Raw genomic sequence first — 15,835 nt, 5'->3', positions numbered from 1 at the left:
CATCCATACTATAGCCCTCAAAATTTCCACTCGCCTACTAGCATTTGGCGAGTGGATTTAAGCTGGGGGCGAGTGGTCATGCAGCCCTTTTATCAATCTCCATCCAATCTGTGCCTACACTTGGAGTCCAGATGAGATTGGCGGCCGAAGAGGAAAGGTGCATGCTCGGGAAAAGTAGTTGTTGAGCCGCGCACAGGCAGAGCAGTACACAGGTGCTCTCCTTACAATTCTCATTAAGCCATGGGACCTAACAGTATGACCTCTCTGAGCCTGCCCCCGGGCCCCGACCAATGTAGCTGGAGAGCAGAAATTAATGGGTGAGGTGGAGGATTGTAAAAATTACCACTCCGGTGCAGCGCTCACTGAAAGTTGCCCTGACAGAGCGGCAGCCTTCTAGTTTGTGCAGTTTTCTTCTTATGCTCTATGTAAGTTTAGCCTGAGCACTGTGAACAGACTGGTCTCAATGTGTGCTGTGCAGTTGTGTGGATCTCGGCGCTGGATTGTACTCCCCACTGTGCTGCAGCTCCTTTCCTCTCTGCCAGCATGAATAAAAGGGGAAGTGGGGGCATGTAAGCGTGGAGCCGCACACAGGCTCCTGATGAGATGAATGGGAGTTGCAGAGGAGACAGCAAGAGAATGGGGAAGAGACCCAGTTCTAGTGCCCTGTCCCTCTGGTCTGCCCCCAGTGCCCTGTCCCTCTGGTCTGCCCCCAGTGCCCTGTCCCTCTGGTCTGCCCCCAGTGCCCTGTCCCTCTGGTCTGCCCCCAGTGCCCTGTCCCTCTGGTCTGCCCCCAGTGCCCTGTCCCTCTGGTCTGCCCCCAGTGCCCTGTCCCTCTGGTCTGCCCCCAGTGCCCTGTCCCTCTGGTCTGCCCCCAGTGCCCTGTCCCTCTGGTCTGCCCCCAGTGCCCTGTCCCTCTGGTCTGCCCCCAGTGCCCTGTCCCTCTGGTCTGCCCCCAGTGCCCTGTCCCTCTGGTCTGCCCCCAGTGCCCTGTCCCTCTGGTCTGCCCCCAGTGCCCTGTCCCTCTGGTCTGCCCCCAGTGCCCTGTCCCTCTGGTCTGCCCCCAGTGCCCTGTCCCTCTGGTCTGCCCCCAGTGCCCTGTCCCTCTGGTCTGCCCCCAGTGCCCTGTCCCTCTGGTCTGCCCCCAGTGCCCTGTCCCTCTGGTCTGCCCCCAGTGCCCTGTCCCTCTGGTCTGCCCCCAGTGCCCTGTCCCTCTGGTCTGCCCCCAGTGCCCTGTCCCTCTGGTCTGCCCCCAGTGCCCTGTCCCTCTGGTCTGCCCCCAGTGCCCTGTCCCTCTGGTCTGCCCCCAGTGCCCTGTCCCTCTGGTCTGCCCCCAGTGCCCTGTCCCTCTGGTCTGCCCCCAGTGCCCTGTCCCTCTGGTCTGCCCCCAGTGCCCTGTCCCTCTGGTCTGCCCCCAGTGCCCTGTCCCTCTGGTCTGCCCCCAGTGCCCTGTCCCTCTGGTCTGCCCCCAGTGCCCTGTCCCTCTGGTCTGCCCCCAGTGCCCTGTCCCTCTGGTCTGCCCCCAGTGCCCTGTCCCTCTGGTCTGCCCCCAGTGCCCTGTCCCTCTGGTCTGCCCCCAGTGCCCTGTCCCTCTGGTCTGCCCCCAGTGCCCTGTCCCTCTGGTCTGCCCCCAGTGCCCTGTCCCTCTGGTCTGCCCCCAGTGCCCTGTCCCTCTGGTCTGCCCCCAGTGCCCTGTCCCTCTGGTCTGCCCCCAGTGCCCTGTCCCTCTGGTCTGCCCCCAGTGCCCTGTCCCTCTGGTCTGCCCCCAGTGCCCTGTCCCTCTGGTCTGCCCCCAGTGCCCTGTCCCTCTGGTCTGCCCCCAGTGCCCTGTCCCTCTGGTCTGCCCCCAGTGCCCTGTCCCTCTGGTCTGCCCCCAGTGCCCTGTCCCTCTGGTCTGCCCCCAGTGCCCTGTCCCTCTGGTCTGCCCCCAGTGCCCTGTCCCTCTGGTCTGCCCCCAGTGCCCTGTCCCTCTGGTCTGCCCCCAGTGCCCTGTCCCTCTGGTCTGCCCCCAGTGCCCTGTCCCTCTGGTCTGCCCCCAGTGCCCTGTCCCATTTTGTTAAAGTTGTTGTTGGCAATATTTAATTTTGTAACTTGATTCTGCATAAAACATTGTCATGCCATGAGATAATCTACGAGGGCGTGTTTACGGGTGCAATTAGGCGCAGGGCAGTGTATGAATTAGGTGGGGCAACTGGTGGCGAGTAACTCTTGAGGCCTGGCTAGTGGCTCAGGACTTGAAATTTTGAGCCCATGGGTACTAAACTTAAAAGAGCAAACAAGTCCTGGATTGCTTAACTCGATGTAAAAAAAAATGCATATAAAAGCGGAGGAGAAGGCCTTCAAAAAATACAAGGTTGAGGGATCATTGGCATTCGGACTTTATAAAGAATGCAACAAGAAATATAAGTGTGCAATTGGGGCAGCTAAAATAAAACGAGAACGGAGAGCAAAAAATCCCATAAAATTCTTTAAAGGGTTTTTTTTTTTTTTTTATCTTAATGGCTTCCTTTACCTTAATGCAGTGCTGTTTTCATGTCCTCATTGGTTTTTTTTTTTTTGCTCAAGTTTCTGTAATTCTTTGATCTCCACACTTCCTGGTTGTCTGTTTCCTGATAACCACAGTACTGGGAGCTTTCTCTCTGTGGTCACTAATCAACAAGGTGTGATTACTGTGTGTCTAAAACCCCTCAGCAACAATCTGTTCCGTTTTCCATCACTGCCCTGTACATCAAAAAAGCAGGAAAAATGCAAAAACAAAACTAGAAACTGCAGGTACATTATATGATTTATTTTTAAAAGGAATCCATTAACTGTTATGTCTCTCTACCCTGTAAACAGTCATTTCAGCAAAAAAAAATGTCCTTTACAACTCCTTAAGTATGTAAAAAAAAAACAGACCATATTGGCCCCATAAAGAATGAGGAAGGACGTCTGGTTACAAAGGATGGGGAGATGGTGACAGTACTGAATTTATTCTTCTCAGTCTTCATGGGGGGGCGCTTCAGTAACTAAAACTGCAGTGTTTATCCTCATGACACATCACAGGAAGCACCTCCCATAGTTAACAGGCCAAAATTAAAAATGGACTTGGGAAATTTAACATCAACAGGACAAGGTAGCTTGCATCTGAGGGTACTTGGGGGAACTCTGTCAAGTAATTGCTAGACCATTGGTTATTTTTACTGACGGGAATCGTACCAGCTGATTGGAGAAATGCAAATGTAGCGCCAATAGTTAGAGGGCCCAAAATACATCCCTGGGACTTACAGACCAGTTAGCCTAACATCGATAGTATGCAAGTTCTTGGAGGGAATAAGGGGACTATATATGATTTTAGTAATGAGAATGATATTGGCAGTAATTGGCATGGATTCATGAACTATTGTTCTTGCCAAACAAATCTATTAACCTATGAGGAGGTGAGTTGACATCTAGATAAAGGAAGACCTGTAGATGTGTATGTGGGTTTTGCTGTACAATAAGGTCCGTTGGCAGGGACCATAGGGCGAGTACATGGATTGAAAACTGGCTACAACAGAAAGTTCAGAGGGTGGTGATAAATGGGGAGTGCTCAGGGGTGGGTAGTGGGGTCCCCCAGGGTTCTGTGCTGGGACCAATCCTGTTTAATTTGTTCATAAACGACCTGAAGGATCGTTTACTTGGGGATGATACTAGGCTAAGCAGGGCAATAACTTCTCCGCAGGATGTGGAAACCTTGCAAAAAGATCTGAACAAATTAATGGGGTGGGTAACTACATGGCAAATGAGGTTTAAAGTAGAAAAATCTAAAATAATGCATTTGGGGGGCAAAAATATGAATGCAATCTATACACTAGGGAGAGAGAATCTAGGATGGAAAAGGACCTGGGGGTCCTAGTAGATGATAGCAGCGGCTTGGCATTGCATGCAAATGCTGAGCCTAACAAAGCAAACAGAATATTGGTATGCATTAAAAAGGGGGATTAACTCCAAATATAAAACGATAATTCTCCTGATCTACAAGAGACGGTCCGGTCGCACCTAGAGTATGCTGTCCAGTTCTGGGCATCAGTCTTCAGGAAGGATGTGCTGGAAATGAAGCGAGTACAAAAAAGCTAATAAAGGGTCTGGAGGATTTTAATTATGAGGAACGGTGGAGAGACGCTTGGGAGGGGGATATGATTTAAAGTGGTTGTAAATCCAACCACACAACTTGCACCTACAGGTAAGCCTAGATTAAGGCTTACCTGTAGGTGCAAGAAATATCTCCTAAACCGTGCAGGTTTAGGAGATATTTACTAAAATGACAGGCGCCGATGTCTACGGCACATGTGCGCTGTAGACAATGACGCAGAGTGCAGCTCTTGCTAATGGCATTGATTGGGTTTATGCCGTATTTCCGTGCATGCTCGAGAATGACTTCATTGCTGCTCCGGCCAATCACCGCGCCGGAGCGGCGAAAACAGAAAGAAGATCCAGGGGACATGCCGGTGGACGGGACCGAGGAGGACTTCGGGGGCTTCGATCTAAGGTAAGTGTTGCATAATGAGCTAGTATGCTGTGCATACTGGCTCATTATGCCTTTCTTGCAGGTGTTTTTCTTTTTTTAAACGCAAGGGTTTACTTCCTCTTTAATGAGACACGTGGCCACTCATTAGAATTAGAAGAAAAGAGGTCTAACCTTAAACTATCTAGAGGGTTCTTTACTGTAAGAGCGGCAAGGATGTGGAATTCTCTTCCACAGGCGATGGTCTCAGCGGGGAGCATCAATAGTTTAAAAAAACTATTAGATGCTCGACACTTGGCGAGAATGCAATCTGTCTAAGAACAACTATACATTTTACTCTTATCCTCTCAAATCCTGTTCTAGGATCGATCATAGCTTTGTTTCGGTTGCATCGTGAGCAGCGGCCGTGACCTGTGATAACAAAGCTCCGGCAGGCATATTCCTGCTTTGCAAAAACAGCATTTGGTAATGGCGTTCTGTGGCTGTGCATAGTGTCACCAGCCCGGGGGGAGATTTCCACCCTGCCTCCCCTGCTTCACACTGACCTGAAGATCTCTTCTTTCCTGCTGCTGACACCACTCTGGAGACCACTAGTTGGTATAAGAGGTGAAGTTATCACCCCGCATGGGACAGGAGCAGGCACTACAGAGGAAGTGTCAGCTTATGCAGCTCTTGCTTCCTACTACAGCTCCAACTTTAGAATTAGTCCTTCTGCAGTGCACTCTGATGCCCTGGGATGGCAGGTCAGCAAGCCCAGACCATGATCTATGGGTTGCTGACCCACCATACTGTATTAAAGTGTATGGAACCCCCCCCCCCCCCCATACACGCAGCGAAGTGAACAGCCTCAGATGATACATTGAGGTGAACCAAACCTCCCTACATAGGTTTTACATCCATATCTGCTGTCTTCACATTCATATACTGTTTATAAGTTCAGATCATGTTAGGAGATTTTCTCTTCCTGGTCAACACAGAGGGCCAGATTCACAAAGACTTACGCCGACGTATCTCGAGATGCGCGGTGTAAATGTGCGCCGTACCCACAGAAGCAGATACGCCAGAAAATAGGCTTCATCCGACCGACGTAACTTTCCTATGCCGGTGAAACTTAGGCGCATATTTTGGCTGGGCGCATCTTTCGTTCCCATTGATTTCCTATTCAAATATGCAAATGAGGGAAATATGCCGATTCTCAAAAGTACGTTTTCGCGGTGTGCGTAAGCTGTACGCCCGGCCTAAAGTTACCCCTCATAAAAGCAGGGGTAACTTTGCAACAGACTTGTACAGGTCAGCTGGAGAGCAGCTACAGCAGCAGCGTTACAGACGAGCTGAGCAACTACACTTGCAGGACAACACGTTTGTGCGCCAACATGCCAGGGGCAGCCGTGGTCATAGCACTACTGCGTCTATGGGCACGTAGGAGGGCACGGGAGAGGATATACCGAACGCGCATGAACATCTTTGGCATGGGTGATTCAGAGGGGTATCGCATCTTCAGATTCAACACTGATGCCATCCTAGAATTAGCCAGAACCCTGCAGGATAACATCACCAGCAAGAAGGTACTGGCAACACTGCATTTCCTCGCCAGTGGATCTTTTCAGCATACAAGTGGAGCTGTGGCTGGTTTATCACAAACCTCCATGAGCAGATGTGTGCACCAGGTTGTCCCCGCAATCCTCAGACGCATGTCCCACCACATCATCAGACCCACCCAGGAGCATCAGCGGAATAAGGAAATGGCAGATTTCTACAGAATTGCCACATTCCCACGCACCATCAGGGCCATTGATTGCACACATGTGGCACTCCAGCCCCCCCGTGACATGGAGCACATATACCGCAATCGTAAGCATTGGCATTCCATCAACATACAGGTGATAGCCGATGCCCAATGCCTCATATGGCACGTCCATGCCAACACACACCAGCCACGACAGCTACATATACCGTCAAAGCACCATCCCAACAGAATTTGAACAGAACATGTATGGGGACAGCTGGCTGGTTGGTGAGTGACATGGGTGTCAGGCATGTCTGTCCCCCCCATGATGCAGACATCACAAGGGGCACATGCACGACTAACATCCTCCTGTCTTTTCCCTTCCAGGTGACTCTGCATATGCACTTGGGCCCCATCTCATGACTCCATTCCGGAATCCCAAAAACCAGAGGAGAGAGAAGATACAATGAAGCACACGCACGTACCCGTGCAGTGGTGGAACGCACCTTTGGCCTCCTGAAGTCCCGTTTCCGATGCCTGGATAAGTCTGGGGGTACCCTGTTGTATTCCCCAAACTTCGTGTGCCAGATCATCGGGGCATGTTGCATTCTGCACAACTTCGCCATGAGAAAGGGCCTGGAGATCGACCTACGTGAGGACCTGACCCCTGAACCAGACAGTCCCCCCCAAACCGAGGGTACCCGGTCTGCTGAGGGAAGAGCAGTCAGGAGATGCCTCACAGTAGGCTTCTTTGCACGTTAAACACACACATTCATCATGGCACAATGAGAATGCACACATGCACACCACTGTGGTCCCTAGCACACACACCCCACATCCTTATAAAATTGGATTAGACCAAAGTACATCGCACGGTACTTGGGAGCAGCAACGCCACGTCAAGGCTCCAATTATGTTGCTGTATATTAATTCTAAATAAAATAAAAATAAGACTCATAACCTGAGTATCATAATAAAATAATAAGACTCATAACCTGAGTATAATAAGCAAATCATATAACTGTCACTCATTTGCCCTGACGTGGGCTACGCCTAGTGCCAAGGCTCCTGATCCTCTGTTGCCTGGGGGGAGCCGCGGGTGGGTCATCGGGAGGAGGATCATCCCCCGGTCTCTCCCTGGCTGACTTCCCTCCAAAGCCAGGGCTATGCGTGTGAGGACCGCATTTGTTTGATTCCCCACCGCCTCAATGGCAGCTGTATTGGCCTTTATGGCCATTGCCAGGCTCCTCACCTCTGCCACAAGGCCTGAATTTGTGGCATCCAGGTCCCTCAGGCAGGTCACTAATGCTGTGCTGTTTTCACTGACCTCCTGCACACTTTCTGTGATGGCGGTAGTGTAAGCAGCCTGCTGGGAAATGGCCTGCTGGACTGCCAGTGTGCTGGCAGCCTGGGTCTGGCCCAAGGAGGCCAGGCTGTCTGCCACCTGGCGCATTTCAGACGCAACAGAACCAACATGGTGGGTCTGCCTGGCCTGGTCCCTCGACAAAATGGCTTCTAAGGTCTCTGGATCACCCCTCGTCTTCCTAGTAGCCTTCCTGGGTGCAGGTGAGGCTTGGGGCCGACTGTATGGGGATGCACTTGAGGGTACTTCCCTTATGGAGGAGGAGGAGGGGCTTCCCATAATGGTGGAGGCCCTTGGGGGGCTATCCCCTATGGAGGTGGAGGTATGGGAGGGTCCTGGGATGGTGGTCTCGTCCCCAAGGTAAATTCCTTCCTCCAGGTCCCCGTGCTCCTCCTCTACTTCCTCTAAAGGAGATGTGTGGACACTGTCCTCATGGGATGGGGTTGGTTGCCCAGCAGCCGAGGATGGGCCCGCTTCCTCCTCGACATCTGTGGATGACACAAAACATTCACATGTTGGTGGACCCACACACTTGTCACATGTTCCCTTCCACCCCCACACATGATACACACACCCGATAAGAGATAAAACACACTTACCTGTCCTCAAGGGCTGATCAACAGACTCAAAGCCCTCCAGGCCCTCCACCTGCTCCCTCTCCAGGCACCTGGCTATGACCTGCTCATCAGGTGTCAGCGAGATATTCAGGGCTGGCCCACCTCCGGTGCCCCTGCTGTGCCTCCTCATCTTGGCCACCTTCTCCTTCACGAGATGCCGCAGGTCGTTTATTTTCTTGGCGATCTTTTCTGGGGTCCGTTCCTCATGGCCATGGGCATTGACCTGTGTTGCTATCTCAGCAAGCATCTGATCCTTACGGACCTTGCTGGTCGTGCCACTTTCCGAACCATGGAGGTACTTATTGTGCCTTGACATGGCATCAATTATTATAGCCTTCTCCTCTCTTGTGAAATTTTTCATCCTCCTTTCCTTAGGCCTAGGCACTGCTTCAGACATGGCTCTGAAATAAGAACACAAAAGTAGCAACACCAAACCAACCAAAGCTGCTGGTGTACTTTTGCACTCGACGGGCGCATGTCTGGGTGTATTTATGCCCTGGGCGTAAACGGTGGGCCGGCTTATCTCGGGGGATACGACAGGCGTAGTTGTGCGCATGCGCAGATGGACGCGGGACATGCTATCACGTGAAGGCGCATGCGTCGGTCGTTCGGCCCTTCATTTGCATGGGGTCACGCTTCATTTAAATGGATCACGCCCACTTCCTTCCCACTTTGAATTACGTCGGGTTACGCCGACTAATTTAAGTTACGCCGGCACAACGCTGCGCGCATTTGCTCTCAGAATATGCTGCTTGCCTCTCGAAGTTTCGTCGGCGTAGTGCATCTTCAATGCGCTACGCCGGCATAAAGATGCGCCGAGGTACGTAAATCTGGCCCAGAGTGTGATGTCTGGGCATACAGCCAAGATAGCTAAAATTTCTGATTGGAGGAAAGGCTCACACCCCATCTCATCATAGGCAGAGACTCTCAGAGGTGTTTTGTAATAGGGCCAGCTTTTATCGGATGTGTCAGAGAATTTGTCAGGAATTATCAGGCTGATAACAGAGGAATGGTTCAGGAGAGAGGACTTAGCTCTTTGAAGAGAGATAACAAAATACTGCAGATATATGTGCCCAGCTCAAATTTCATGAATTAGGTTTACATCCACTTTAAAGTGGAGCTCCGCCGATTTATTTATTTTTTTCTAAGTCAGCGGCTACAAATACTGAAGCTGTTAACTTTTAAAATAAAGACACTTACCTCTCCAGCACGCCCGCAATGTCGGCACCAGAAGCCAATCTATCCCTCAGCTGCCATCACAATCTTTGGTAAGGGAATCAGGAAGTGAAGCTCTGCAGCTTCACTTCCTGGTTCCCTACTGCGCATGTGCGTTCCCACTGGTCCCTGCTGTCTTCTGGGATCTGTGTGTCTCCCAGAAGACAGCGAGGGGGGGGGTAAGGCGCCGGAAGTGGTGTAGATACCCGCGGGTGGCTCGGGTATCTATGCCCAGAAGTGGGAGCAAAATACCTGTATTACACAGGTATCTGCTCCCCCCTGAAAGGTGCCAAATGTAACACCGGAGGGGGGAGGGTTCCGAAAAGCGAAAGTTCAATTTTTGGGTGAAATTCCGCTTTAACTATGCTTTAGATCTGCTATTAACTATGCAGTGCGAGGGCCTGCCTAATTAACCAATGGCTTGTTCAAGTGGGTGCTCATAGTGTATAGCCAGCTTTATACAAGTACATGGGTGGGGGTTTCCCTGCACATGCATTTTAAAAATGCATTGCACCAACACCCACTGCAGATTGTAACGACACCCCAAACACAGGTTGCAAATGCAGTGTGTTTGCCTGCACTGGATTTTGGTTGCTCTGCATCTTGAAAAAAGTAGTGTATGTACTACTTTTGCTGCAATGCAATTGTCAGCACATTCAAATGAACTGCACCCAGATTTAGGGTGACCACGTGTCCCGGATTGCCCGGGACAGTCCCGCATTCTGCAGGTCTGTCCCGGGCACCTTCACTCTGGGACAATACAGTGTCCCGGAATGAAACTGACACAGGTCCCAGCATCAACCCCTCAGAGCTTAAGATGTAACACCCCCCCAAACTAGTGAAGAACTACAGGTCCCAGCATAGATCTGTGAAATCTATGGGGTCACACCCTTAGATCTCATGGGTTCATGCTGGGAGATTCAAAATTGGGGGGGATGGGGGTCACATCTTTAGATATCATCGGTTCATGCTGGGATTTGTAGTCCTTTACTTTAGGGGGGTGTGACCACCCCAAAGTTAAGGACTACAGGTCCCAGCATGACCCCCCCCCCCCAGAGCTGAAGATGTGAGACCTTCTGCCCCCCAAAGAGTGAAGAACTACAGGTCCCAGCATACACTTGTGAAATCTATGAGATCACACCCTTAGATCTCAGGGGTTTCATGCTGGGTGTTGTAGTCCTTCAAATTGGGGGGGGGGGGGGGGGTCACATCTTTGTATTTTAGGAGTTCATGCTGGGACTCGTAGTCCTTCACTTTTGGGGGGAATGTGACCCCCAAAAGTGAAGGACTACAGGTCCCACCATGAACCCCTCAGAGCTGAAGATGCGACCCCCCCCCCCAACTAGTGAAGAACTACAGGTCCCAGGATGAACCGGTAAAAACCATGGGGGGGGGGGGGTCACAATGTTTTTTTATAAAAAGTTATCTTTTTTTAGAAAGGGGGGGGGGGGGGTGTGTCCCTGTATGGCAGTTTGGAAATGTGGTCACCCTACCCAGATTGCATGTGCTCAGCCTCATACAGGAATGCAGAGTAAATTCTTGTGCAATTCATGGTGTGAACCAGCCTTTAGCCCTGGTTCACACTGGGTACGATTTGGAACGATTTGAGATGCGATTTGACATGTCAAATCGCATCTCAAATCGGCGGCATTTGCTGGCAATTGTCGGCAATGGCACTGTCCTAATCAGTGCGACGCCGCATCTGCGATTTCAAAAAGTAGTTCCTGTACTACTTTTTGCGATTTCGGGCCGCGATTTACATTAAATTGCGGCCGAAATCGCGGCAAAATCGTGGCCGCGAAATCGCGGTAAAATGCGCGATTTTACCGCGATTTCGAATTTTGAATTTGCAGCAGTGTGAACCTAGGCTCAATGTTCTTGTAATCCAGGTCCAGTTTGAGGAAGGTGTAAAACACCAACTTCACTTTTAGGCCACATTCAAACTATTTTTTTGTGACACTCATAAGGCAACCCATTTATTTTAATGGGCTTCTCTACGTGCAATGAAACTTGGCAAAAGAGCTTGTGGAACATTTGGCATGTTTCGGTTTGGTTTGCACATGTTAACAATCGCTTTTGTCAAGTGTTTTTGCTTTCGCCAAAATGAGTTTTCTTTTGCGTACCCCCAAAAAAGATATACATTTTTTTTTCTCAGTTTAGGCCGATATGTATTCTTCTACCTATTTTTGGTTAAAAAAAATCGCAATAAGCGTTTAACGATTGGTTTGCGCAAAATTTATAGCGTTTACAAAATAGGGGATAGTTTTATGGCATATTTATTAATAATTTTTTTTTTACTACTTATGGCGTCGATCAGCGATTTTTTTTCGTGACTGCGGCATTATGGCGGACACATCGGACAATTTTGACACATTTTTGGGACCATTGTCATTTTCACAGCAAAAAGAGCTATAAAATGCATTGTTTACTGTGAAAATGACAATTGCAGTTTAGGAGTTAACCACTAGGGGGCGCTGTAGCGGTTATGTGTGACCTTATATGTGTTTCTAACTGTAGGGGGCGGGGCTGGACGTGTGACATCACTGATCGCCTTTCCCTATATCAGGGAACAGATGATCAGTGACATTGCCACTGTGAAGAACGGGGAAGGTGTGTTTACACACACCTCTCCCCGTTCTTCAGGTCCTGTGATCTTTTTTCTGAATTTCTCACTTCCTGTTACTCAGTGGCGGCTGGTTCTCCAAATTTTTGGGGGGGCACAAACAAACAAAAAAATAAATAAAAAAAAACAATTGTAGCCTCACTGTGCCCATCAAACGCAGCCACTGTGCCCATCAAACGCAGCCACTGTGCCATCAATTGTCACCACTGTGCCATGCCATCAAACACAGCCACTGTGCCATCAATTGTCACCACTGTGCCATGCCATCAAACGCAGCCACTGTGCCATCAATTGTCACCACTGTGCCATGCCATCAAACGCAGCCACTGTGCCATGCCATCAAACGTAGCCACTGTGCCATCAATTGTCACCACTGTGCCATGCCATCAAACGCAGCCACTGTGCCATGCCATCAAACGCAGCCACTGTGCCATCAATTGTCACCACTGTGCCATGCCATCAAACGCAGCCACTGTACCATGCCATCAAACGCAGCCACTGTGCCATCAATTGTCACCACTGTGCCATGCCATCAAATGCAGCCACTGTGCCATCAATTGTCACCACTGTGCCATGCCATCAAACGCAGCCACTGTGCCATGCCATCAAACGCAGCCACTGTGCCCATCAATTGTTGTCACTGTGCCATGCCATCAAATGCAGCTACTGTGCCATCAATTGTCACCAATGTGCCATGCCATCAAATGCAGCCACTGTGCCCTTTAATTGTCGCCACTGTGCCAATTGTCGCCACTTTGCCAATTGTCGCGGCTGTGCCAATTGTCGCTGATGTGCCCTTTAATTGTCGCCGCTGTGCCCTGTAAAATGCTGCCCCCCCCCCCCCCTGCCTGGCACTTACCTTTCTGGGGTCAGCCTCTTCTCCTGCCCTCGATGACGCTTCAGCCAATCAGGTTACCGGTAACCTGATTGGCTGAGACCCCTGTCAGTCTTATCCAAGGAACGCACCCCCCATGCATCCCTTGGATAAGTATTTGGAAGCCGATTACAGCCTGAGGGAAAATCAGCAAAAATCGGAAAGCCTATCAGAGCCGCTGGCTCTGATAGGCACTTCCACAGCCAACCAGCTGCCGTTATTCAGATGGCCGGCGTTCACCAGGGGGCCGGCCATCTGAATAGTCGGCGGCAGGGGCGACAATACATAGATTCATGCAATGCATGAATCTATGTACTGTATTGTTCAGTGGCGGTGCGAGCGAGAGGGGGCGGCGCTCCGGCGCCCTCTATGGACGCAACCCCACTGCTGTTACTCCTCAGTAAGCTGTTCTGGCTGACTAACCCCCAGCCAGAACATGAGGGCAAGCTTACTGAGGAGAAACAGGAAGTGAGAAATTCAGACAAAGAAAAAAAACATTTCGAAGGGAAATCAAAGGAAAAGGTAAGTGAACCAACAATGCACTAGCTTAAAGGAACCTATTTAGAAAAAACAAAACAAAAAAATAACCTTTTCAACATCTTTAATGCGGCTGTTAAGTAGATAACTGGTATCCTGTCCATATGCACTGTATGGAACCTTCTGTTATTGAAATGTACATGTATATAGTTGCATGTGAAAGCCTCCCCTATGGTTCAACAGTCACATATTGTGGAAAGAGTATACTTATCAGTTGTCTTGATAGGTTAAAAAATCTTTTAGTCCATAAACTGGTCATCCAGCATTTAATCCTATCTTTAGCAGACTACCTGAACCAACCACTTACCCATATCTATGTCCTAGTCTCCCCCCTTTCCATAAATAAAAACTCCACACATATTATCCTTGAATGGACGTAGGGGTCGGCCACAGCTTTATTTGTTAAAACATAAACAACATCTGTTTAACCTTAATACCATCTTATGGTAAATTACCAAGGGGGGGGGAAGCAACCAGCCAGCCGCCGGCCTAAACCGACGGGCATAAAAGCCTTCCCCCTTTTCCTTTATTATTATTACCGCCAGCTGTGACTTAACAATAAATATCTCACTTAGACACGATAACAAGGCCTGTAAAACCAAAGCCATAAAATGTAAACCGTACGGGATAACCACCGTCATAACACCACCGTAACATTTGTTACTCGCACATTTCCATATTTTTTTTTTTTTTTTTTTTTAACAATATATATCCTTTTATTTCCTTTGTTTTTTTTTTTTTTTTAAACCACCTAAGCTGTTGGATAAAACGGGAAAAAACCAGGGGAGGGAGGGCGGGAATCTCACTTGCTGGGGGCTGCTGCAGGTAAGAGGAAGAAGGTGGGAGGGAAATCCCCCCTTAAAGCCTTGGTCACATGCTCCCCAAAACCCACCCCCTCGTTCTTGTTTAATTGGTCCTGTCTGCCTTGTAAAACCCACCCTCCCAGAGGGAGGGAGGGAGAAAGGAAGGGGGGGAACTAAAGGGGAGAGACATTTAACCCTTTCCTGGACTGTCCCATTACCTCAGGCAGTCCGTGGCACCTAGCCCTACTTGGGCCGGTGCCCACCAGACTACCTGAACCAACCACTTACCCATATCTATGTCCTAGTCTCCCCCCTTTCCATAAATAAAAACTCCACACATATTATCCTTGAATGGACGTAGGGGTCGGCCACAGCTTTATTTGTTAAAACATAAACAACATCTGTTTAACCTTAATACCATCTTATGGTAAATTACCAAGGGGGGGGGGAAGCAACCAGCCAGCCGCCGGCCTAAACCGACGGGCATAAAAGCCTTCCCCCTTTTCCTTTATTATTATTACCGCCACAGGAGGAGCACAGCCCCTCAAACTGGGCTCCGACCCCCAACCAAAATATAAAGGGCCTGTTCTATGCCGTCCTGAAGACCAGACAAAAAGATATCGAGCCCGATATCGTTAAGATGGACTCCATCCTGACCCATGAGCCGCCTGTTGTCCCCTTCCAGCTGCCTGTGCCTCACCACTACCCCTGATCTGGCCCTGACGTACCGGGACATGCGTGCGTTAATTGTCCTACGAGCCCTCTCAATTGCTGCCGCATCCCTATCCTCCTGCCAGGTGACCCGAGGGATAATTTCAGACCAGACCAACATCATTTCTGAAAAAAGAAAAACCATCCGTTCCAAATCCATTCTCATCAGGGTAATGATTTCCGGAACCCGCAGGGAGCGAATGTCGTTCCCCCCTGCATGGATAACCAACACCACCGGCGTCCGAGACACGCCGCCAATTTGAATTGCTTCCATCAGTATCCGCGACCAGGGGAGACCCCCAATACCTCTCCAATGAACCTGCACCGGAAATCCCAGGGACCTGCCGCCCGGCCGACAAATGGCCCTCTGCGTGGCCCGATGGATATAAGAATGGCCCAGAATGTGCACCACCGGCGCACCAGGACCTGAAAAAGGGGAAAAAACATTATAACAACAATTCCGGGCGAACATAGCCTGCATAGCACCCCGACTTCCACCTACCAATTCTTTGAATGTCACCCATCCCAATCCGGAGCCGCGCCAATTCTGAACGAACGTGTGCCAAAATCGCTCGCTGAAAACCCCGCAGCCACAAGGCAGCGTTTGAAAACCGCACTGAACTGGTGCCGCGTAAAGGGGGGGGGGGCCCCAGAAGCATGCACCAAAAAATTTTTTCCCAACAGGACTCACCTTCAGGAACTCCGTTACCATGGCAACTGGACAGAGCGTCCCCCCCACCGCCCCAAGGCGTAGCCAAGAACCTTTCCCAAGCTGGTCTGTTTTGGACTTTCTCCCCGGACTTGTACCACCCCGTTAGACAGTAGGACGTCATCCCTAAAAAGGCCCCGGGACCAGTAGCCGAGGACGCCACCAGTTCGCTTA

Source organism: Rana temporaria, chromosome 3 (genome assembly GCF_905171775.1).
Source record: "Rana temporaria chromosome 3, aRanTem1.1, whole genome shotgun sequence".
NCBI classification, from domain to species: Eukaryota; Metazoa; Chordata; class Amphibia; order Anura; family Ranidae; genus Rana; species Rana temporaria.
The sequence above is the reverse complement of the archived record's forward strand: the minus strand, read 5'-3'. Positions refer to the sequence as shown.